General features: G+C 42.0%; 1 long non-coding RNA gene across 6 annotated transcripts in view; it reads left to right on the forward strand.

The window, feature by feature from the left end:
* Positions 1-23974, forward strand: part of LOC147358378 (uncharacterized) — a 55803-nt gene extending 31829 nt beyond the window's left edge. The window contains exons 2-6 of one of the 6 annotated variants that reach the window (XR_015142215.1): positions 1280-1389; positions 2385-2460; positions 15289-15937; positions 23001-23187; positions 23344-23974. This is a non-coding gene — a long non-coding RNA (uncharacterized LOC147358378). Of the gene's footprint in view, positions 1-1279; positions 1390-2384; positions 2567-15288; positions 15938-15965; positions 21028-23000; positions 23188-23343 lie in introns of those variants that run through there. The other 5 variants (XR_015142214.1, XR_015142211.1, XR_015142216.1 and 2 more) reach the window with 5 other exon arrangements.
* Positions 23975-25221: the final 1247 nt, after the last annotated feature.

Genomic DNA, 25221 nt, shown 5'->3' on the forward strand with positions numbered 1-25221 from the left:
ATCCCTGAGTACAAAGAACACCTGATTTGGGGTGAAAAACCCACCCCAGGGCTGGTGTCCTTGAAAAGTCCCCTTAGAATCTCTAGAGTTTTGTTTTCATTTCTATAAAGACTCATAAGTCTTTAGGATTTGGAAACTTACCTGGATATGATTTTATCAGCATCCTTTATCCTATAGGTGGTACAGTGGTAAAGAATCTGCCTGCCAATGCAGGAGATACAAGAGATACGGATTTGATTGGAGATATGGATTGGGAAGATTCCCCTGGAGAAGGAAATGGCAACCCACTCCAGTATTCTTGCCTGGAAAATTCCACAGACAGAGGAGCCTGCTGGGCTACAGTCCCTGGGTTTGGAGAGTCAGACATGACTTAGCGACTGGAAAACAACAATACACTAATAGAAGGCACTAAACTCCATATCCCAGTCACCTCTTTGAACTCTTCATTTTATGATGAAGAAACTGAAGCCCAGAGTCACACAGCGCTATAAGGGCCTGGAACCCAAGACTTCTGACCCCAGCCTAGTTCTCTACCCTCTGAGCCACCCTGCCAAAATGACAATTTAAAGGATGACTTCCTGATCACTCCTTCTCTCTTTTACAAGGCCACTGGGTCACCACACTGCAGATAATTCACTCCATAAGCCAACTCAGAGCTGTAGGGAAAGAGCAAATTAGCCAAGACAGCAGTAGTCAGGCTCTCTCACCCCCACGGCCTCTCACTCTTGGCCCACGTTTTGCAAACAATGATTGTGTAAGAGCTGAGATCATTTGTATAGCACTGTGCCGTCTCATAACCTATATAAGCACCACCTGAAATGCTCTTGTAGTCAAGTTGTGTTGAGTCGAGTCTCATAGTAGTCGTTGCTGCTGCTGTGTCAGCCATTAGAGGGTAAAGCACGTCTGCTTTGCCAAGGTGACTTAAGAATTTCTGCAGTTCCTACGGCTCCTCACATCTTCTTCCTGAGCTCCGCCCTGCCTGCCCTGCCAGTGAGACAAGAGCACTCTGAAGCATGTCTCATCATGAACCAGGACTTCGGTTCAAATGGAGAAAGAGGATTCAGCGAGTTTTGGGGGGTGCGGGGTTGAGGGGGTACTGAACTCATTAAAAGACACTGCAGAACAATCCTGCTGATTCAGGATGACGAAAGAATGGTCTTTCTGATTATCCAGTGGTTTTGCTCATATTTATGGAATGAATGAATATATGGAGCTTTGAAATGTAATACCAGCCATTCTACTGAATTTAATTCCATCTTTCTTCCCCTGGTATGTTAAGGTCATAATGAGTATGGATTTCCACTCTGGAGAAGTCAACTGATGAAGAACAGGGGTTGGCAATCTTCCCGTTGGTGTATTTTTGGTAAATTGCTGACTCTGATGCAGAAGGTGAGGATGATCAAGCTGACTCTTCTCTCTCTCTCTCCTTTAAAAGTAAATCCCTCACATCAGTTTGCTTATCTTTCACTTATCCTTTTCTCATAAAAATATCTTCGGGAATGTACACACACACCCAAGTCAAGTTATCTGATCTCCTGTTGACTGGAACATAGTTACCTAATCAATAGGACCATCACACACAGGATTATGTCTTAAACTTTTCTCTTGAATTCCTGGTTAACAAGGCTGAAGATGTGCCATGGGGCACTTGATTCTTTTTACTTCATTTAGGAGCATGGATGCTGAAGCCAAGAAGCAGAAATCAGCCAACTGACAGAAGTGGCAATTAGACACAAAACAACTTAATGATGGGTTCAAGAAGATGGGGTCAATTTAAAATTTTTTAAATTTATTCTTCAGTTACAACTGAATATATTTTTGAGCAGGCAATGAATTAAAACACAAAGAACAGTAAGCAGAGAAACATATGTCAGGTAAATTACAAACAGAGACTTTTTAGTGAAACTATTTTTTAACTTACTGCAATTCAACTCAAGATAATATTTTTATATTTTCAAGTTAATTTTTACATCACAAATCAAGATTTATCTATGTTCAGATAGGTTCTGCTGGCTTATGTCCAAAAGGCTTTGCTCTCTGGAGAGAAGTATTCCTTGCTTTTAAAGCACTTATTAACACTTTTTACTTGTCAGGAATTATGCCCAGTATCAAGGCTATGAAGGACTAGACACAGCCCCTATCCTGGTGGGGTGGGGAGGGATTGTCATGGAGACTATATGCTCAAACATTTTCCCGCCTTGCCATCATTTTCCATCTTACAATGCCACCAATCTGAGCTTTATAGATAGTTTCTCTGTACAGTTTCTGTACACTTGATAATGATCCTTAATTCAATTCACCTGATCTCTCAAAATCTTGCCATGCTTTATTTTTTCCTTTCTTTAACTTCTTTTTTTCCCCCTGGGTTCGTTCTTCCATGCCAGCTGTCACTGTGACACGATGAAGAGCTAAACTGAGAAGGTTCTGCTCACCTCTGATTTCCCACACTGGGCTCAAACAGTAAGAGTTTTGTTATGAACTATCTTCCCAAATTTGCCCTAGCCCATTTATCCCTAGATTGTTTTCTTTTATGTTAATAAACCATCATTTTATGTGTGCATGCTAAGTTGTTTCAGTTGTGTCCGACTCTTTGTGACCTTATGGACTATAGTTTGCCAGGCTCCTCTGTCCATGGGATTCTCCAGGCAGGAATATTGGAATAAGTTGCCATGCCCTCCTCCAGGGGATCTTCCTGACCCAGCGATCAAACCCATGGCTCCTGCGGCTCCTGCATTGCAGGAGGTTTCTTTACCCCTGAGCCACCGGGGAACCCCTCATTGTTATATGCTGAAGCATTATTTGTAATAGTTAACGGGAAAAAAAGCACAGCAGTTACCTATATCTCCATCCATGGAAAGGGGGTTAAGTAAACTATGGAATAGCCATATGATAGAACCCTCTCCAGGCTTTAAAAAGAATAGAGGGAGGCCTCTAAAAAAGCTGAACTCATAAAAGCAGAAATTTTAAAGTGGTGGTTGCCTAAGGTTGGAGTTTGAAGGAAATGGGGAGATAGTCATCAAAATGCACAAAGATTCAGTCCTGCATGATGCATAAGTCCTGGAGATCTAACGGACAGCATGGTGACTCTAGTTACTGTATTGTGTTCTTGAAGTTTGCTGAGAGAATAGAGCTTTCCACCACATAGAAAAATATGCTAACTATGTAAGGTAATGGACATGTTAACTAGCTCAGTTATGGTAACCATTTCACAATGTATATATAAACACCAAATCATCATATTGAGCCCCTCAGATACATACCACTCTGATTTGTCAAGTGTATCTCAGTAAAGCTGGGGGGAGGGAATGAGAGGTCTGTTGGAGCAAGTATCTATGATACATTGTAAAGTTAGAAAAAGGCAAGTTGCAAAACTAGGTGCCATGAGACTGGGCTTGAAAACACATATGTGAATCTGTATAACATGCGCCTGAATACACACAGAAACACAGTATTAAATGGAAAAACTATAGGAGACCCAGAGTACGTGACTGGGAGCTGGTGATGTTTAGTGGGTGAGTTAGGGGAGGAGCAGATGAAAGGAGAAATGTCACTTTCTCATGCTACACTTCTCTTATCAATTATGTTGACAATAGATATACTTTTGCAATAACTGAATAAATAGAAATGTCTTATTTTCCTAGACATTTTAAAACCGTACATTCTTCTAGGATCGCATAGCTGTTGAGTTTCCACTCCTTTTGATAATACACTTATCTCTTTTATGGCTTCAGGGAATTAAGGCCCCAGACGGACAAGTCTGTGCCCTCACTTTCCTATTTGCCCCTTCTGCGGGTTCTCCAGCCCCTGGGATCATGAGCGATTCACAATTACTCACAGCTTCCAGGTCCCCTACGAGATTTGTAGCCATTCTGCACTTGTCCTTTGCAACCAGTGTCATTTTAAAGCTTCAGAGTCTATCTTCTGCAGAGCTCTGGAACATTCCTGGGGTAACAGGGTGCTAGCAATATTTCTCTGGGCTCAGCAGTCTGCCCTTCAAGTCCGTGAATGGGAAACCTCTCAATAACTCTGCCTGAGTTATTACACTGTTTAATATAAGGGGCTTGAGCATCCGCCGATTTTGGCTTCTGCAGAGGCTCCTGGCACCAAATCCCCATGGATAACGAAGGCCAATTGTATTTTGTTCAGGTGTATCATTCACTGTTTCTTGGTCACATCATAGGTGGACTTGGCCCTGGAAAATCTATCCACCAGTCCCTGAAAGCAAGCTAAAGAGGGATTATTCTCATCTCACAGACCAGGAAACAGCCATCCAAGGTTGACTGGGGCTGCCTAGACCACATGGCAGGGTGGTGGAAAAAATATTGGGATTAAAACCTAGAGTCCCAAGTTGAAGTTCTCGGCATACTATTAATATATTGGGTTGGCCAAAAAATTCATTTGGATTCTGTAATAACTTATGAAAAACCTGAATGAACTTACTGGCCAACCCAACATTTTCTTTAAGCAAAATTTGAACTCCCTGAGCCCCAGTTTCCTTGTCAATAAAATAAAAATTATAAAACTTGCCTTCTATAGCACTGCTGTTACATGAGTGTGTATACAATGTTCTGCATTTTGTAAAGTACGTATAATTTATTATATAATTACATAAGAGGACCAACAACCAGGAAATTCTATATGAATTAGTTATATCTTCGTGGCTGCATATCCACCTAGGTTTCTGTCGGATTTTCTTTTGCCCAAAATAGAAATTTAAAATTTTCTTTGAAGCATCTTAGAAGCCATTCCTTTACTTTGAATAGTCTTGTTCTTTAAATTCAAGTGTTTTTTTATACTCTAAATATTTCTCTAAATGGGTTTTAAAAGGGGCACAAAAGTATCAGTTCCAGGAAGAACGCAACAACACTCTCCCAGAATGCCATGCCAAATTGCATAGCACTCTGAAAGCAGATTAAAGTTGTTTCAAATGCTTCAAAGAGAAGAAAAAAATCTAATCCCCCAAGGTTCCCTTTAAATCCATATTCCTTAATTTCAGTAAATTTCCCAAGTCTTTTAAAAGACCCAAATATCATTTTACAGTTTGGAAGTAGTAATGGAGAACAGTTCCTAATTTTTTAGAATGTTCTTTCTTTCCTCCCTTTAAAAAGTAAAGCTCAGTAAAGCTGGTCTTTCTCATAAAGGAGCCGGCCCAAGTTGAAGACAGCCCGCCTGGCTTGGGGGGAGTGGGCGCAGCCATCTCCAGGGCCCTGAGCCTGGAGTTTATGGCTAATGGCTACCTGGAGAATTCCTTCAAGAAGCAGAGTCAGGCATTTTCCCTGTTATTTCTGGGCGAGATTTGCATGTCTGTCATTGTGGGAAGAACGCCCAGTCTCCTCACTGTGTAACACTGAAGGAAAGAAAGTTTCCAAATGAGAAGAAAAACAAGCCGGGCTGCAATAGAGGCTAGCAGGACCATTTTCACTGCTTTGGAAAAACTGCTCTTCTTAAGCCATCTTCACCTGCCAGGAGAGGCAAACTGTTTTCCTGAAACACTTTTTGTAATTCTTCCCTTTCTGACCTATGAAAACAGTCATAAACGCCCCAATTACCACAATGAGTATTCATTGAGATTAACACGTACCAAGCACTGTGCCAAAGGTCCCACATGCTGTATTTCATGAGATCTGCTCAGCAGCCTTGAGGCAGATACTATTATTAGCCCCATTATACAGATGAGAAAGTTGAGGTCTAAAGAAATAACTAAGCACTCAAGTGACACGCAGAGGCTTAAATGGTTGAGCAGGGACTCCAAACCAGATCTTTCTGACTCCAAAGTCCAGGTTTAACCAGAATAACGCACTGCCTAAATACAGTCCCAAGCCAGTGCAGCCCCAAGTTCGTGTTGAACACGTCTGTTCTACCTCAAATCTGAACTGTTATTTTAATTAACAATAGCTGCCTGTGTCCAGCTAAGTGGTTTACATGCCTGGTCTCATTTAAGGCTTCCCAGCAGATTCAAATGATATTAACTACCCTGGAAATACTTTCTGCCTCTTCTGTCACTCTCTTCTTTTTCTCCTGTTTCTTTCTCTCTCCCTCTTCATCCCAGAAACATCGAGTGCCTTGGGTTGTATTTTCACCTTGCCTTCAGCCTGGCTTAAAATGCAGACTGTGCAGTGAAGGAGATAGGTGCATCTTTTCAGGTGCTTTCCGCTTTTGTTTGAGGGGAAGTTACAAGTGCCGGTCGTTGCTCTCCGACTTCAGGACACCTCCGCGTGGATGGTGCCAGAGTGGTGACCTCAGACCACAGCTTGAACGCCCGATTACAAGTAATCCAGCTCCAGAGGTGATAGCATGACCTCTCTTTAAAAAGGAGATAAAAATAGCCAAGAAACAACACTTTACTCAGTTCTCTGAAAGGCTGGCATCCTTCCAGGATAGACTTATGTACTTTTTGTACTTGGAGGAAAAAAAGAGATGGGATTTGATCCAAGAATGGTCCTACAAACGAGAGAAATATGGAGCAAGCAGCTGGAGCAGAGCAGCCAAGTGGTACCACCAGCTGCAGGCCCATTAATTAACATTCCCTGGTATGTAGCAGCTCCAGTGACCTTGATTCTTGTTGAATTCACCGAGATAACTTTCACAGAGTCTCTACTTTTCTCACTGCGGTGTATTTATCCAAGGAGTACCTTGCATATTTCCCCCCATCTCTCCAAGCAGTAAATTTATTCTAATTGCAAAGAGATACAGTAAAAGCCTGATTGAACGCTTGGCAGTTTATAGAGATTTATTTCTGGGGCTTAAGGGGGTTTTTAGAGTGTGTGACTAGAGCAGGGTTGAGGGGAGCTGAGGAAAGGAGCCCAAGAGAAAATGTAGATTTAATGGATCTATAAAATGACCCCGCAGTAGATAAATGCTTGTTCCAAAGAAGCTTAAACAGCCTGACCCAAACCAGGGTCTGTGACAGCCAGTCCGACACGAGGTGTCTGAAGCATTGCATATTTCTCTTTGGGTTTTCAGGTTTCCATATGAAATTTGTTATTCCCCAGGCAGAGGTGAGAGAGAGGGGAAATCTGTTTTCCAGAGGGAAGAAAGCATATTTAACGGCAAGTTTCTAAGTACTGAAAGCTATGAAGAAAGTAAACCTCAAGCACCTGCCCTTAAAATCACCTTGCCTTTTCTCTAACTTTCTGGAAGCTCAACTCTGAATTTTCAGCCTAGGATCCTAGAAGGTGGATCATGAGAACCTGTCCTTCGTAGCAAGATTTCTGCATAGGAACCAGCAGCTTTCCAAAGGGCAGTTATCCCAGGCACTTTCAGCTCATGGTGAGATAGGGGGCCACTATCCTTTGACAGAGCCTTCAGCTTAGAATAGGCCATGCATGCACATATTGCTAAACTTTTCCACGAAATCCTTCTAGGCTTTTGATCCCATGAGTGACATTCATCTTTTTTGCAGCTGCTTTGCAAGTTTCACTGAGGATGAATTTTAGGACTTTCAACTGTTGAATTTGTTATATTGTAAATCTAATCATTACTAAAATGGAGACATTTGTTCAGGGGAAAGAAGCAAAACAGAAAAAGCTCTATAGTAGACACCAGTGGGGAAGTAGTTTGGAGAGTGAATGCACTGGTCTCTTTGGCCAGGGGCTAAACAGGGATTGGGTCAGCTTCTTGGGGTTCCCTGTGTCAGCTTTAATAATATAATAGCACCAGTTATTTGGGGCTTCCCTGGTGGTTTAGCTGGTAGAGAATCCTCCTGCAATGCGGAAGACCTGGGTTCAATCCCTGGGTTGGAAAGATCCCCTGGAGAAGGGAAAGGCTACCCACTCCAGTATCCTGGCCTGGAGAATTCCAAGGACTGTATAGTCCGTGGGTCACAAAGAGTCGGACATGACTGAGCGACTTTCACTTTTCACCAGTTATTTTATCAGCAAAAGTGAGTTTTTTCGGTAATAGCCAGAGGAATTGCAACTCAGAGTATTAAATTATGGAAGACTGTAGGCAAACCCAGGGAACAAAGAAGGGAAACTAGCTTTTATAGGGGAAAGGGGAGACTTGGGAGGGAGGAAGCTGGGAGTCAAAGCATGGAAGCTTCTCATTGGTTGGACTGCTCCAGTCTGGGATTGGCTGCACAATCTTTCAGGGAGAGAGGTTTTTTCCTTCCCGTTGGACAGTGAAGTAGGCAACACTTGCCTGTGGGAGATGTAGGAGAGCTATAAGGGTAGTCTCTTCCTGTTTGAGGTAATTGAGGATCCCTGGAGGGCATGAGAGCGCCCCCTATAGGCCTGAACTGCCGCTAATTGTAGCTGAGTTTTCTTTTAATTCTACACCAGCCTGTTTCTTCTTCTTCTTCTTCTTCTTCTTTTTTTTTTTTTTTTTTTAGGAATTGGCATAAGGGAACCCTAGGGGGAAGAATTAAACTTTTTGAATGTTTAACACTCATACAAAAAAGCATTTTAACGTGTAGTTTTAAAGTTAAAGCCCAAATCAAGAAGTGTAATATTGTGAATTCTCTCCTCACAGCATCTCTCATGCTCCTAGAGATAACCACTATCACACATTTTATGGGAATCATAGCTTTGTTTTTTAAAACAATTATTTAGCACCTAAGTATGCATCTACATAGAACAGAGTTTAATTTTATGTGTTGGAACTTGATAAATGGAATTAATGCCTTGTTCTTTTTGTTCTTTTGCTCAACCTCGTGTTTGTAAGAGTCATCCAGGTTGTATGTAGTTATAGTTCGTGTTTATTATAGCACAATATTTTTCATTTAGCCATGTACCATTGATGAACTCTCTGGGTTATTTCTAGTTTGGAGATGTTGATAATGAAGCTGCTGGGAGCATTCTTGTGCATATACACAGGGAGCATGAGAATTTGGTCAGCTTGCCTGATTGATGTCAAACAATTCAATTTAAACACATCTTGAATCGAGGCTTGTCTGAGGTTGAATGGCAAAATGGACAAGATTTGTCACTTGCTCATTCAGTAAATACAAACCAAACTTCTGTTGTAGGAATAGGAAATATATGACCCAGGCTGCCTCTCTTCCCTTCTGTGCTCAGAGCAGACATCACTAGTTTATAAGAGTGTGCTTTCCTGTTAAGCCTGGATGTGGCTTCAGTCATAGGCAATGTGGTCCTCAAGGCACATTGCTAACGATTGAATGTGAGGGGGTGTGATGGTTAATTTTCTGTGTCAACTTGGTTAGGCCACAGTACCTAGATATTTGGTCAACATCATTCTAGATGTTTCTGTGACATGGAAAAAGCAAGAGAGTTCCAGAAAAACATCTACTTCTGCTTTATTGACTATGCCAAAGCCTTTGACTGTGTGGATCACAATCAACTGTGGACAATTCTGAAAGAGATGGGAATACCAGACCACCTGATCTGCCTCTTGAGAAATCTGTATGCAGGTCAGGAAGCAACAGTTAGAACTGGACATGGAACAACAGACTGGTTCCAAATAGGAAAAGGAGTACGTCAAGGTTGTATATTGTCATCCTGCTTATTTAATTTATATGCAGAGTACATCATGAGAAACGCTGGACTGGAAGAAACACAAGCTGGAATCAAGATTGCCGGGAGAAATATCAATAACCTCAGATATGCAGATGACACCGCCCTTGTGTCTTGTGAAAGTGAAAGTGGAGAGTGAAAAAGTTGGCTTAAAGCTCAACATTCAGAAAATGAAGATCATGGCATCCGGTCCCATCACTTCATGGGAAATAGATGGGGAAACAGTGGAAACAGTGTCAGACTTTATTTTTCTGGGCTCCAAAATCACTGCAGATAGTGATTGCAGCCATGAAATTAAAAGATGCTTACTCCTTGGAAGGAAAGTTATGACCAGCCTAGATAGCATATTCAAAAGCAGAGACATTAGTTTGCCAACAAAGGTCCGTCTAGTCAAGGCTATGGTTTTTCCTGTGGTCATTTATGGATGTGAGAGTTGGACTGTGAAGAAGGCTGAGCGCCAAAGAATTGATGCTTTTGAACTGTGGTGTTGGAGAAGACTCTTGAGAGTCCCTTGGACTGCAAGGAGATCCAACCAGTCCATTGTGAAGGAGCTCAGCCCTGGGATTTCTTTGGAAGGAATGATGCTAAAGCTGAAACTCCAGTACTTTGGCCACCTCATGCGAAGAGCTGACTCATTGGAAAAGACTGATGCTGGGAGGGATTGGGGGCAGGAGGAGAAGGGGAAGCCAGAGAATGAGATGGCTGGATGGCATCACTGACTCAATGGACTTGAGTCTGAGTGAACTCCGGGAGTTGGTGATGGACAGGGAGGCCTGGCGTGCTGCAATTCATGGGGTCGCAAAGAGTCTGACACGACTGAGTGACTGACCTGAACTGAACTGAGATTAATATTTAAATCTTTGAATAAAGCAGCTAACCCTTTATAACGTGGGTAGGTCTCAAAAAAGATTACATGGGTCTGTACCACTGAGTTGAAGGTCTCAATAGAGAAAAGACTGACCTTGCCCAAGGAAGATGGAATTCTGCTACCAGACTGCCTTTGGACTCAAACTGCAGTTCTTCCCTGGGTCTCCAGCATATGGCCTACCACCCCTGCAGACTTTGGACTTGCCAGTCTTCATAATCATGTAAGCCTATTCATTACAATCTCTTTCTGTGTATACATGGACATCTTTTTGGTCCTCTCTGGAGAACACTAATACAGGTGGCATACTGTTTGCACAGGACTGCCTGGTGGCACAGGAACAAAAAGCCTGTCAAGGTAATTTAAATAAAGGAGATTTACTGTTGACAGGTATAGAACCTCTGAGAATCAAATACCAGGAAATAATTTTAATATTTAGTGGTACCCCCTTCAAAACCAATTCATTATAACACTACTTATATCTGAGATATTTTCCAAAATAAAATTGCAGTGGGTGTCCCAGTTTTTGAGGGTCATCAGTTGCTGTCAGCCAATGAGATCTAGAGCAAAGGAGCTTTTCTGAGCGTTCGTAACACAGTACTGTGGCTGCTTCCAGCTGGTGAGCTGAGTTGCACGGGTCCTGCAGTGTATGTTGCGTATTCTGTTCTGGGCTCCCTTTCTGCCATTGCTTTTGTATTCTGGCAATGTTATGACCCGGACTGGCTGACCAAAGGAGCATAGGTGATAAGACTGTGTCTACTGTAAAGAAATAAAAGGGAGAGTATCATGCTAGATATTAGAACACAGATTTTCACATGTATCCCGATGTTCATTACAGCACTCTTTACAATAGCCAGAACATGAAAACAAACTAGATGTCCATCAACAGATGAATGGATAGAGAAGTTATGATACATGTATACAACGGAATATTATTCAATCATAAAAAGGAATGAATGTGAGCCAGTTGAACTGAGGTGGATAAACCTGGAGCCTGTTATACAGAATGAAGTCAGAAAGAGAAAAGTAAATATTGCATGCTGCTGCTGCTAAGTCTCTTCAGTCGTGTCCGACTCTGTGCAACCCCATAGACAGCAGCCCACCAGGCTCCCCATCCCTGGGATTCTCCAGGCAAGAACACAGGAGTGGGTTGCCATTTCCTTCTCCAATGCATGAAAGTGAAAAGTGAAAGTGAAGTCGCTCAGTCACGTCTGACTCTTAGCAGCCCCATGGACTTCAGCCCACCAGGCTTCTCCGTCCATGGGATTTTCCAGGCAAGAGTACTGGAGTGGGGTGCCATTGTCTTCTCTGAAATATTGCATATTAATGCACATATATGGAATCTAGAAAAATGGTACCAATGAACCTATTTTCAGGGGAGGAATAAAGATGCAGATGTAGAGAATGAGTTTGTGAACACAGAGGGGGAAGGAGAGGATGGGACAAATTGTGAGAGTAGCATTGCCATGTGTGAAACAGAGAGCAGGAGCTTCCCTGGGGGCTCAGTGGGAAAGAATCTGCTTGCCAGTGCAGGAGACTCGGGTTTCATCCCTGATCCAGGAAGACCTCACCTGCTGCTGAGCACTAGGCCTGAGCACTACAACTATTGAGCCTGTGTGCTAGAGCCTGGGAGCCACAGCTACCGAGTCCACATGCAGCAACTGCTTAAGCTCGCATACCCTATAGCCCGTGCTCCACAAGAGCAACCACCACAGTGAGAAGCCCACGCACTGCAACCAGAGAGGAACTCTCACCACAGCCACAGAAAAGCCCACGCAGCAATGAGGACCCAGCACAGCCCAAAATATGTACAATAAGTAAATTTTTAAAAAATAGATGGCTGCTATATAACATAGGGAGCCCAGCCCAGAGCTCTGTGAAGAAGAGAGGGATGGGTTGGGTGGTGGGGGAGGCGCAAGAGGGAGGAGATACACAGACACACACACACACACACAAATATATATTTATGGCTGATTCACATTGTTGTATGGCAGAAAGCAACAAAACTTGTAAAGTAATTATCCTCCAATTAAAAAAAAAATAAAAAGAAAAAATGAACACAGGTTTTCCAGACGGTGTAGATTCTCCAAGTTGGGAAGTTGACTTACAAATAGTACTTATACTACAGAGTGCTAAGTTCTGTAATATCAAGGTATGCAAATGTTATGGAAAAAATAACCATAGACTGAGGACATTGAAGAGTGGATAGAAACTTACCCGAAGAAAGGGTGTAGAGAGGACTTTTCAGGCAGAGGAAACAATATTGGCAAAGATACGGGGAGATGAAAGAATGCAAACTACTCTTTGGCTGTCTGGCTACAGCAGCGCCTTCTTTTCGTGTTTTGATTTCTCCCAAGGGGCAACAGTGAGGCTCCATGAGAGAACCTCAGATGCTCTGGGCTCAAGCCTCCCATTATTTCCACAACTATGGGGAAGGTGTCACATATTTTGAAGCCAAGGAAAATATTACTTTATAGTAAAGGGAGAAAGAAAAAATTTAGAGGAGGTTAGAGAATGGAAAATTGAAGCACAGAGTCAGCGATAAGAAGTCAGTTTTATATGACACGTAGCAATTGCTCCTGGAATCATCAGGAGTAATATTTATAATCAGGATAAGCTAATGTTTTGGATGGGTTCCTGCGATTCTTCTGTTTCTGACAAGCCAGGTTACCTCTGTCTGCTGCAAACCTGAGAGAAACTTGTCCTCACATGGCAAAGACTTGAGAGTAGGGATGACATTCAAAACATTTAAGCAGCGGATAGTAGATACCTGAGCCAGTTGGGGATGATTGGAATGGCCAGACCCAGTGCATATAGGCTGAACTTCAAACTTGTCTTAGGGACCATTGAACCCAACACTTGTTTTACAGAAGAGATGGAAGGATTTACCTGAGACAATGTAGTGGCAGGGCTAAGAGTAGAACCCAGGTTTGCTATATTCATCCCCTAACCCTCTCTACTGCGACCTGTGGCCTCAAAGCCTGGGTAAGACCAGCGGGGCGCCTGTTGGTTTACCACAGACTAGACTCACACCCAAGGCTGCCCTTGGGAAGCATGTCTGAAGCTTTGTACCTTCACTTTGAGAATTACAGCTCTTACCCTGTTCATGAGTGGGGCTTCCCTGGTGGCTCAACTGGTAAAGAATCCACCTGCAATGTGGGAGACCTGGGTTCAATTCCTAGGTTGGGAAGATCCCCTGGAGAAGGGAACGGCTACCCACTCCAGTATTCTGGCCTGGTGAATTCCATGGACTGTATAGTCCATGGGGTCACAAAGAGTCAGACATGACTGAACAACTTTCACTTCACTTCACTTCACCCTGTTCATGAGTAATGTGCTGAAAATTCTTTATCCAGTAGTCAATAAATATCTATTGTTTATTTGCAAATAAGTTACATTTACAAATATGATATATTACATAACACATTACAAAGGATTCAGGGAAATAGTTTTAAAAAATGCCTAACAAGTGTGCAAGATGTTGCTATTATTTTCCTTCATGCTTGTGCTCAGTCCTTCAGTCGTGTCCAACTCTGCAACCCCATGGACTGTAGCCCTCCAGGCTCTGCTGTCCGTGGAATTTTTCAGGCAAGAATACTGGAGTAGGTTGCTATTTCCTCCTCCAGGGGATCTTCCCAACCCAGGGATCAAACCCACGTCTCCTACATCTCCTGCATTGCAGGCAGATTCTTTAGGGCTAACCCACTGGGGAAGCCAGATCAGCCTAATTCTAACTCCAAGTCCCCATCCTGCCTAGTCTATGAGAAAGGTAGCCACCTCCCTCTCTGCAATCCACAGGCTCATGCAGAAGTCCAGGTTTTTATGCAACACCAAGGCCTGACCTTATCATCATCATTCATTTACTTAACAAATATTTATTGAACACCTAACCACATGCTAAGACCTGCTCTAATTGCTGATAAGTCAAATCCCTGCCCTCTGATCCAGGCCGACCAGGTACTTCTGTACTTCCCCTGGGGCTCAGGAGGGACTCCAGGGAAGCTGGGGTCCAGCCTCCCTGGGAACATGTGCAGCCCCTCCCCACCAGATGCTGACCTTCCAGACCCTGCCAGGAGGCAGAGGATGAATCCCCTCTAGATGATTCTGCACTTTTTCCTGACAGGGAATTTCTTCTTGCAGACTCATCAGTTCTCAAAGACATCCTCCCTCTGCCCTCTCTCTCCAGAACATCCTTCATCATCTCTTTAAAATAAATGTTATGTTTGGGGCTTCCCTGGTGGGTCAGTGGTAAAGAATCTGCCTGCCAATGCAGAAGACGTGGGTTCGATCTCTGGGTCTGGAAGATCCCCTGGAAGAGGGCATGGCAACCCACTTCAGTATTCTTGCCTGGGAAATCCCATGGATAGAGAAGCCTGGTGGGCTACAATCCATGGGGTTGCAAAGAATTGGACAGGACTGAGTGACTGAGCACACACACATTATAATATTTTTACATTCTTTAGTTGCAGAGCTTCATAATAATATTTTTAAAGATTAGTTAGCAGATCCATATAAGAACTCTTGTTGGCCAGTTGCTAAGTTGTGTCCTGACTCTTTGCTACCCCATGGACTGTAGCCCACCAGGCTTCTCTTCCACAGGATTTTCCAGGCAAGAATACTGGAGTGGGTTGCCATTTCCTTCTCCAAGGGATCTTCCTGACCCAGGGATTGAACCCACGTCTCCTGCATTGCAGATGGATTCTTTACCGCTAAGCCACCAGGGCAGCCCGTATGATAAGGATGTTTATAATATTAGGTGTAAAAAGCGTGTAGTAATTGTGAGTGATGTTCACTGATACTTCCAGTTCTCCTTCCTAGGCACCTCCTTGGAGTTAGGTGTGGCCGGGGGGAACTTGCCTTGACTAATTAAAAGTGAATGATGTGGGTCACTTCCAGATGGAAGCCCATAACAACCAGAGTATGAGTCACCGTATTTTCTCGCTCCCATTACAGGATTGATGTTCTTCCAGAGAATCAAAGCCCCATCAGTCTGAATCCCTGAGTACGGATCACATGGAGCAGAGACGGGACTGACTTGGGATGGATGTGTAGCATAAAAAGAAACAAACCTTTGTTTTTCTAAGCCACCGGAGATTGTTTTTTGCTGCAGCATAAGGTAACCTATGCTGACTGATTCGAAGCAGGAGGTAATTTCTGGCAGTATAGATAACTAGATACTCAGAAGCCCTTCCAAGTACAAAAGAACTGGATTTTTTGTTTGTTTCTTTGTTGTTGTTTTTCTTTGCTACATGGCTTGCAGGATCTCAGTTTCCCAACCAGAGAATGAACTCAGGCCATGGCAGTGAAAGTGCTGTGCTAATTATTGGACCACCAGGGAATTTCCTGGATCACTTTTTAAATGGACTGTTGGGCTTGTAAGTAGTAAAGTCATTGTTCAGGGACAGCTCTTATCCTCAAATATGAGCTGAAACCAGAACTGGGAACCAAGAGGGCTAAGAAAATAAGAATACTGGGTTATCCTAAGGGCTGGAACCATTGCGGCACAGCATGAACCCGAAAGCATCAGAAGAACGGGAAGCCAAGAGCCTGACACTTCCTCCTTAGGCCAGGACCCTCCAAAAAGGGTGAAGTATGTTCTCAGGTTGGTGTTTTCCTTCTGTTCCCAACAGAATCAAATACTCAGTGGGAAAGCCAAGAGTCACCAGGTATGAGTTTGAATCCAAGATCACCAAGCACAGAAGGAGGCAGACCCCCAAGAGAGAGTGAGTCACTGGAAAAACAAGCATCTAGTTTAGACCCCGAGAAATTTGGATGTATATTTTCATTTATGAACGTGTTTAGAGCAATTATTAAGTGCTGGCTTCCCTGGTGGCTCAGATGGTAAAAGCGTCTGTCTACAATGCGGGAGGCCCAGGTTCGATCCCTGGGTTGGGAAGATCCCTGGAGAAGGAAACGGCACCCCACTCCAGTGTTCTTGCCTGGAAAATCCCATAGATGGAGGAGCCTGGTAGGCTACAGTCCATAGGGTTGGTAAGAGTCGGACACGACTGAGCAACTTCACTTCACTTCTTCAGTTAAGTGCTAGCTCTGTTGTAAAGTTTTTTTCCCAATTTTAACTTATTTAATTCCCATAACAACACTATGAAGCAAGTACTACTGTTATCCCCATTTTATAAAGGAAAACACTGAGGCACAGAGAGACTAAGTAATTTATTCCGGGTCAACTTTTCTTAAATGGTGTGTGTATGCTAAGTCGCTTCAGTCATGGCCAACTCTTTGCAACCCCATAGACTGTAGCCCACCCATCTGTCCATGGGATTCTGCAGGCAAGAATATTGAAGTGGGTTGCCATGCCCTGCTCCAGGTGATCTTTCTGACCCAGGGATTGAACTCATGTCTCTTATGTCTCCTGCATTGGCAGGTGGGTTCTTTACCACTAGCACCACCTGGGTAGCTTTAGTGGTAGAGCTACAATCTGGATTCAGACAGTTGGTTCTAGAGTCTGCACTCTTCCCACTACATTCTGTTGACTTACTAACATAGAATGTCTACATTTGACAAATTTAAATAAATAAGAAGTGGAAAACCAAAGATAAGAAAACAACAAAAGATGATTTGGAAAAGAATAAAAAAGAGACAAAATAAAATGGTTGAAAGTAAACATTTAATGAACATGTTAAATATCTGAAGAGATAATTGGTGAATTCAAGAATATTTGAAGAAAACATTCAAAATGTAGCACAGGAAAAAAGGAATGGAAAATAAAGAGAAATTTATTTTGATTCATTTTGATGTTTGGCAAAAAAATTTTAAAAAAAAGAGAAATTTAAAGATATGGAAGATAGAATGAGATGTTCTAATAATTTAATAACCTAATAATTAAAATTTTAATTGCAGGTTTGAAAGTAGAGAGTAGAGAGGCTGGATAATATAATAATATCTGAAACAAAGATAGCTGAGAATTTTTCAGAACCAATAGAAAGACCTAGGCTTTCGAAATACAGTACATCCCTAGAAAGATAAATTAAAAAGGAAATTTATGCCTTAGATGTGTTATAAGGCAACTGGGGAACTCCAGAGACACTGAGAAAATCTTAAAAGCAACCTGCAGAGAAAAGGACTGCAAAGGACTAACAATTAGACTGTCAGGCTTATCAAGAGTTATAGTGGATGCAGGGAGTCTGTGGAATAATTATTCAAAGTGTTGAAGAGAAATAACTATCCATTGCACATCCAGAAAAGCCACATTTCATAATGAGAGTAAAATAAAGTTCGTTTCAGATAAACAAAAACTAGCACACGTTTACTGAAGAAACTCACATCCATCTTTCAAGATTCATCTCAAATGCTGTTTCTTCCATGGCACTCTCAACTTTGAATCCCTGTAGCATTTTTATTTGAGCCTTTCTCATGGTTGTTCCCAAATTCAGACATAGACTGAAATTATGCATGCCTTTTTATAATTCTCTCTTGCCCTTGCCACTTCTCTGACCCTGCTCCACTCCCAGAAATGCCCCAGGACCTCTTTGGAGTCTAACTCGCCGTAACTTTTTGTATAGTTTCTATCATGATGCATGTAGTCAGGGCATGATCAGTATTTATTGAAACCTACTGGCCAGTCTTCTCCCATGTGTTTCATGGACCAATTCCAAAAGATCCTCATTTCTAAGGGGTTTTATAGCCAAACCTTCTCCAGAATGCTGAAATTCACAATTTAATTAGTTTAACCCCACACTTCCCCAAAGTTTTGCCCACAGTACAACTCCTTCCACTCTTTACTCCGTGACTATCCCAAGAGACTGGTGTTTCTAGGAATACATTTAGCAAAAATCTGCAGAAGGAAATTACTTGAGTGTCCAAGGCTTGGAGTCAACATCTTGGATCCTGCTTCTACACAGCTAATTGTTTAATTAGTTCTAAGTCATTTATCCTCAGATTCCTTATTTATGACTCCATTAGCAGGTGACCCCCTCTAACTCTAAAATTCTATGAATTAAAGGGCATTACCTTTTATAGTCAATTGGTCAGTCATTCTACACATACTAAATTCGTACTAATGCCAGTATGTAAAAGGCTGGGCATGCACTGGTGAACAAGGTTGGCAGTCACTGCTTTCAAGGAGTTACATTGAGAATGATTTTTAGAGCTCACTATTAGAACATGGTTTTTGGATTTCCAGAATCAAATGTCTTACAGTTAAAAGCTGGGAATTTACTGCTTCATAAATTATGTACATCAGGCTGTGGAATAAATCTTTAGAATCTTAAGGAGGCTTATAATTCTGTTTCACCTAGGAGCTCCATTGTAAGCATCAAAAACTGAATAGGATCACTTAGATGTATCTAGTCTTCAAATCTGCATCTTTAACCTTCCTTGTAAAAGGCTTAATCCTCTATAGTTTAAAAAGCAATTCTAAATGACAGAGCATCAACTGAGCACTGTTGTGTATAGGCACCATTCTAGGCCCTTTACATGTATTATCTCATATAATCCTTACAAGAAACCCAAAAACCAAGTACAATATTATTCCCACTTTATAGAGGTTAAATAACCTGCCCAAAGTTACACAGCTGGTAGAACTAGGCTTTGACCTCAGGCAGTATGGATTGGCAGTCTGTACTCTGAACCTCAACTCTAAACTCTTACTATTCCTAGTCATCAAATACTGTTCAGTAGGTTTTCTGCTGAAAATTTAAGGGTTAACATTGCTGAAGAGCTGAACAATCATATGGGATTTTTAAACGTCTAACTCCAACCAGGTAGTGTACTGAGGAGGTAATGAAAACTTAAAAAAAAATTTTTTTTTTTTGGCTAAGCACTAATCTTTGTGATTGTAAGTGTATCCATGTGCCAGAGAATATTGAGATAATAAGTTAACATAAAGTTGGTGGTACAGTTTTAAACCTGACAGCTCTGTGTGTCTGATACGTTTTCTGAAAGTAATTTTAAGATAAGACTCCACTCTCAAACTTAAAATTCATTCTTCAAAGATTGCCAATACCACATAGTATTTATGGTATTGTATCAATTACATAGAGAAAAACTATAGCGCTAGGAGTACAGGATGGTTTTAATTGTAAAATAGTAAAATAACAAAATACAATCAATGAAACGTGAACCACACAGTGTCAGTGAGAATTCTTGGCATTTAGTTTTAGAAGCCATTTTGCATGGAAATGGGTAAAATATAAACACAGTGCTTTATCTAGGATATGACAAGAAACTTCAAGATTGTAGTGTGCATTAAGATAACATTCCAAACCTATCCTTTCAAGTTTTCAGCCAAGAATTTGTTTTTATAATTTCTTTGGCAAACAGCTAACCTCTACTTGAGAATATCAATTTTCATGCTCATGGTCCCAATCCCATTGTGTGTAACAGTTAACTTGCTGTGTGACCTTGACTAAATCACTCCCCGCCAACCCAACCCAAATGGAGGAATGGGATCTCTCCGGCCCCTTCCGGTTTTAAAATTCTGTAGTTCTAGCCTATGGATCATGACATAAACACCATAAAAAGTGCTTGCTCGAAGACTGGATTTTTTAAAATTTGTTTTACTTAAGCATTTTTAAATGAGCAGTCCTATAGCCAGCTGTAAGGAGACTATGAACTTGGGCAGCCAGGGCCTATGGGTGGTTTACTCAGGTCTGATGCTGGTTGGCAGCAGCTGTGCTATCTCAAGTCACCAAGCACCTGGTGGAGTTCACAAAGACAGTCCATCCACATGCTTCCTAGACTCCCCCAACACCAACGGGGTCTGAGAGATTCTGGGCAAAAGAACCGCCATGGGCAATGAGACGACCTTGGGCACCCTCCAAAGACGGAAGAGGTGTGGCCCTCCTGACCCCCTGCTCAGATCCCTGCCCTGAAGACCCAAGTGCTTACGCCCCCAGCTGCTGCAAGTGTTGGCTGCTGCTCGCCCCTTCAACTGAGACCCTCTCTGGAGATAGCCCTTGGCTGAAGAGAGCTGCTCTGCCCAAACCCACACCCCTGTTCGGGGCAGCCTACATCCAAGGACGGCAGATTCCGCCAAACAGCCAACCTCTTGCCCCACTGAGGTTTAACGCTGGTGGGCCAGGCCTGTGCTGGGGCTCCTGTAGGGTGGCCTTGGCTGCGGCCACAGGTGCTGCATAATCGTGCATCTGCTCCCTCGGCCAACAGATGTCGCCCCCGAGCACGCCCCTTATACTTCCGGTTACCAAGATCTGTGTCTCAGAATCGGCTCCAGAAATCAGAAACGCCACAGGGACTTAAAGACGTGAATTGGATGTGCTTAACTGTGGGTCCAGGAGTAAATGTCTTTTCCAGTAAAACGGAATAATAACTACCTCATAGAATTGTTTATTATATGAATACGAAGAAATGAATCCAAAGCACGTTAGTGAGTGACTAATAGCAGCAATTTAGCATTTATTAAAGGTGAGATGCTGTTTTATGTACTTTACTACATAAGAACTCTATGAGAAAGATAATGTCCCTGATTTACAGATTAGACAATGGAGACATAGAGAAGTTAAATAATTTCTCCAATGTCACGTCTAATAAAGTGAAGAATTCAGACTCAGGCTACTGCAGAAACCACATTCTTATCTAAAAACTCTGCTGCTTCCTACTGAGAAAGGAAAATTGTTTAAATATTTGGATGATGGTAAACAAAAGCCCAATAATACTCCCTGATTCAAGATGTAACTTGAAAACAAAGCAATAATAAAAGAAAAATTTTACAAAGAATTTCTGTACTCCCATTGTTTATTATTATTATATTTAGTATTATTAATTGTAATTATTTATTATTGTATTGTTTATATTTCTGTGTTGCTATAGATAATTTATTTTTGCTTCAGATCAGTCATTTTTCATCAAGAGAATGGGTAAAACAGGGTGGGGGACCTATCTGATGTGACAATGGTTGCTCTATAAAATAATATCTTTGTGCTATCTGTTTCTATTTTAATGAAACATGTACTGAGTTTCTAATTTAATGAAATGTGCTAGGTGCAAAGTCAAAGAATAAATAAAGCAATGATATGTTTCACTGTTAGATGGTAATTTTGTATACTAATAGGGTTTAGGTTATATCATATTTCCAACAATTTAAAATATCCCCCTCCCTTGGGTCCTTATAATGAATATACATTGTCACAGAGGAGATGGGCACTGTGACAAAGGACCCTGCTGTGCCCCTCCTGATCCCTCTTGGCAGTTCACACTCGAATTCACTTCAGACTGGTTGTCTGTTAGCATCTGATGGAAGGCATTTGTTTCACATTTCACTTCTAATCCAGAGGAATTTATACCATAATTTTTATCTTAGAGGATAATGTGTTAACAATGCTTTTTGGATCCCTGTTACACTTCTCAGGTCAGGAAAGTCTCTTTTACTCTTTAAGGCACAAGTCTGTTAAAGCTTTTATGATTTGCAAACAAAGTGTTTTTTCATCTGCTATTAGATAACTAAGGTATAAGAGAGTTCCTTCTACACCAAATAAATTAAACATCTAAATAATTTATAGCTCCAGGTATGTTTGCCAGACTAGCATAACTGAATAAAGCCAACAGATTAAATGTTCCCTTGGCAATCGGCAAGGGTATGAGATACAGCACCTGGGCTGCCCCATTGGGTCTCATTATTAAATCACAGGCAAGAGCTCAGGATCCCAGGGTCCCAAGTGACGGGTAGGAGCAGACTGAAGGACAGAGCTTTTGCTGCCCCCAGGTATCACAGCAGTCATTACTTCTGATCCTTGGAAGTGAAACACTCTTAATACAATGGAGATAAAGGAAGGGTAGGGCAGAAGAAGGGAGGAAGAGAGACAGACTGACTGACTGCATGTTTCAACGAAGAAAGACTAATTACTTACATAACACCAAGTTGTAAACTCATCAACTTAACAGCATTTATTTGCACCATCTCAGAGCAAAAGTTAAAAAGCGGGAATACTTTGTATACAGGACCACTGTTTATCACTCTCAAGGGTCAGAACAAGAAGTACTTTCAAAAATAGACTGTATTTCCTTCATTCTTCTTTCCAGGTTTTGACTAGCACCCGCCTTTGTATGGAGAAGGAAGGTTTGGTTTCCAGAACTGATGGCAACAGCAGAGAAACATTAGAGCTCAGGATTTAGGGAGTTATGTGTAATATCCAGTCTACTTCTTGGGAAAGTTTTATATGCCAGAAACCAGTCATCTCATCTTTAACAAAGGGAATTTATTAATCAGAATATGGTTTTAAATTTGTACATTGAATGATGGGAGGGTTCAGATGATGGGTGGAAAGATTAGGTGGGAGGCAGTAAATGTATATTTAGTGGAAATCCCACTTCTAGATCCCGTTCATTGCACCTGGTAGACAAACAGGGTCCCATTAAAACTAAATAAATACATCACTTTCCTCTTGAAAGGTCTCTTGGAAATCTAAATGCTTTAAGAAAAATATAGAAGGTAGAACTATGCTGATACTTCTTAAATATCGTTTGCACAGCTTCTCTGAAGATGAATGAGATAGAGAAAAAGAAAAGACCAAAACATTCCAGGTATATTGTATACTGAGACCTCCAGTTATTGCTAGACTTCTGGTCCTGTGATAGTCCCTTTGTGAGGGGTGAGAATCAGAGGGTGGGAGGATAAAGAAGGTGCGTGCAATGATTTAGAGTGCCTAGCTTCCCTAGTGGCTCAGACGGTAAAGAATCTGCTTGCAATGCAGGAGACATGGGTCCAGCCCTTGGGTCGGGGAGATCCCCTGGAGAAGGAAATGGCAACCCACTCCAGTATTCTTGCCTGGAGAATTCCACGGACAGAGGAACCTGGCAGGCTACAGTCCATGGGGTCACAGTCAGACACGACATAGCAACTAAACAACTACAACAACCTCCAAAGTATCTAAATTTAAGGTAAAACTATTCTGTTGTATTCATTGCTGAATTCTCGCGGAGTACACTAACCTTTTCCTTTCCATTTAGGAGGAAAGGGTGGGAAAGAAGCTTTGCCTAGTGCATGAATATGGCCTTGAAAATGTCCTATTGTTGAACTATTGTTGTCTTGTTGAGTCTGCAGCCAGGAAGGCAGAAATCACTGCGGCAAAGCAGGTGTGAACGTCCCCCCACTTCAGAGGCAGCGCTCTTTGAAGCTGGAAAATCAAGGACACTGGTACCTTCAAGGAAACAAGGATATAATTATCACAACACCCAATTGGCCAGTGGCCTTCCATTCCTCAGGCCTGCCCTACTCCCTTCGCTGGCATCCGCCCAGGTCCTCACAGACTGAGCTCTGTGTCCCAGATCGCTCAGCCGGAGGAGCAGCCCACTCCCGTACCCTTTGAAAGTGTTCTTAATCTCTTTCTACTGCGCTGCGCTTGCTGACATAAATCCGCCAGCCCAGGGGGCCTCCAAGCCCCCCACAGAGGGAGGCCCTTCAGGCCAAGTGGAGTCTGAGCAGCAAAGGCGCAGAATTTATGCTTCCTCTCACCTGTGCGGTCTGTCTGCGGCCCCGACTCTAGGCGATTTTTGAAGGTTTGATTAGAACCTTCCAGCTCCTCGCCAAGTCTGCCATCATCACCTTAGTCACAGAAGCAGACTTCTCAAGGCCATTGGAAGTGAATAACAGGGACTGTCAGCTTCATTATTATATTTGAAATGTTGAAAGCAGAAGCCTAATAAAATAAGTTCAGAAAAACAAAAAGAGCCATAAATTATCATTTGAATGGAGTGGCTAAAGAACTCCTTTACTCAAAATACCTGGGGGCTATTTCTCAATTATAGCAATAATCCAGTATTTGGTTTCCTTCCCTTCACTGTGCAAGAGCCTTGGCTGTGTTCTCTTAGCACAGATTCTTCTCTGCTTTTGTGATCAAGTGTCTAGAATCAAGAGTTACACAACAAACACTCCCTATCCAACTCCTTCACACTCACACACACACACACACACCCACCCATACTCCCCACCCAGCCTTGGTCCTAAAATGTTAAGTCGCTCAGTTGTGTTCAACTCTTTGCAGTCCCATGGACTATAGCCCACCAGTCTCCTCTGTCCATGGAATTCTCCAGGCAAGAATACTGGAGTGAGCTGTCATTCCCTTCTCCAGAGGATCTATCCGAACCAGGGATTGAACCCAGGTTTCCTGCACTGCAGGCAGATTCTTTACCATCTGAGCTGACAGGGTCCTTAGGGGTCTACTGAAGTGTACTAATTCTTTTTGATTGCAAAGAATTTATCCTACATTATTAACAATCAATACTCATCGCAAATTTACATTTTATTTATTTTAAGGGTAAATTTTTATTTCCTTCACTTCACAAAGACTACCTATGTTAAACATATATTTAATGGAAAAACATTATAATGGAAGCATTATTTTCTGTAAAATCAGAAGCAAGCTAGGGATACCCATATCACTGCTACCTTTACAGAATGTTTTGGATATTCTAGACCGGTGGGTCTCCACTGGTGGTAACTTTGCTTCCCAGGGGACATTTGACAATGTCTGGAGCCAATTTTGGTTGTCACAACTTTGGGGAAACTGTTGGTCTAGTGGGTAGAGGCCAGGGATGCTGGTAAACATCGTACAATGCACAGGACAGCCCCCACAACAGGGAACTCTCCAGCCTAAAGTATCAACAGTGCTGAGCTTGCAAAACCTTGTTCTGTACAATGCAGCAAAACATAAAACATAAATAAGAGAAATAAAGTTTAGAAAATAACTAATTTTTATTCATTGCAAATTATGTGTATCACCTAGAAAAGCTATTAAAATCAATAAGCACACAGTATTAAAATTCATAAAATAATAAATAACATAGCTGGATAAAATATTTTCCATTATGTGAGAGACTAAGAGTCTTTAAGTTTTCCTATGGGTCTATTTATCTATACTATAAACATTTTCCAAGAACAAAAGGATTAGTTTATAAAAGAATATTCATAAGGTA

This window comes from Bos grunniens, chromosome 15 (assembly GCF_055505025.1).
Source record: "Bos grunniens cultivar Pamir isolate PY7600 chromosome 15, Bosgru_T2T1.0, whole genome shotgun sequence".
NCBI classification, from domain to species: domain Eukaryota; kingdom Metazoa; phylum Chordata; class Mammalia; order Artiodactyla; family Bovidae; genus Bos; species Bos grunniens.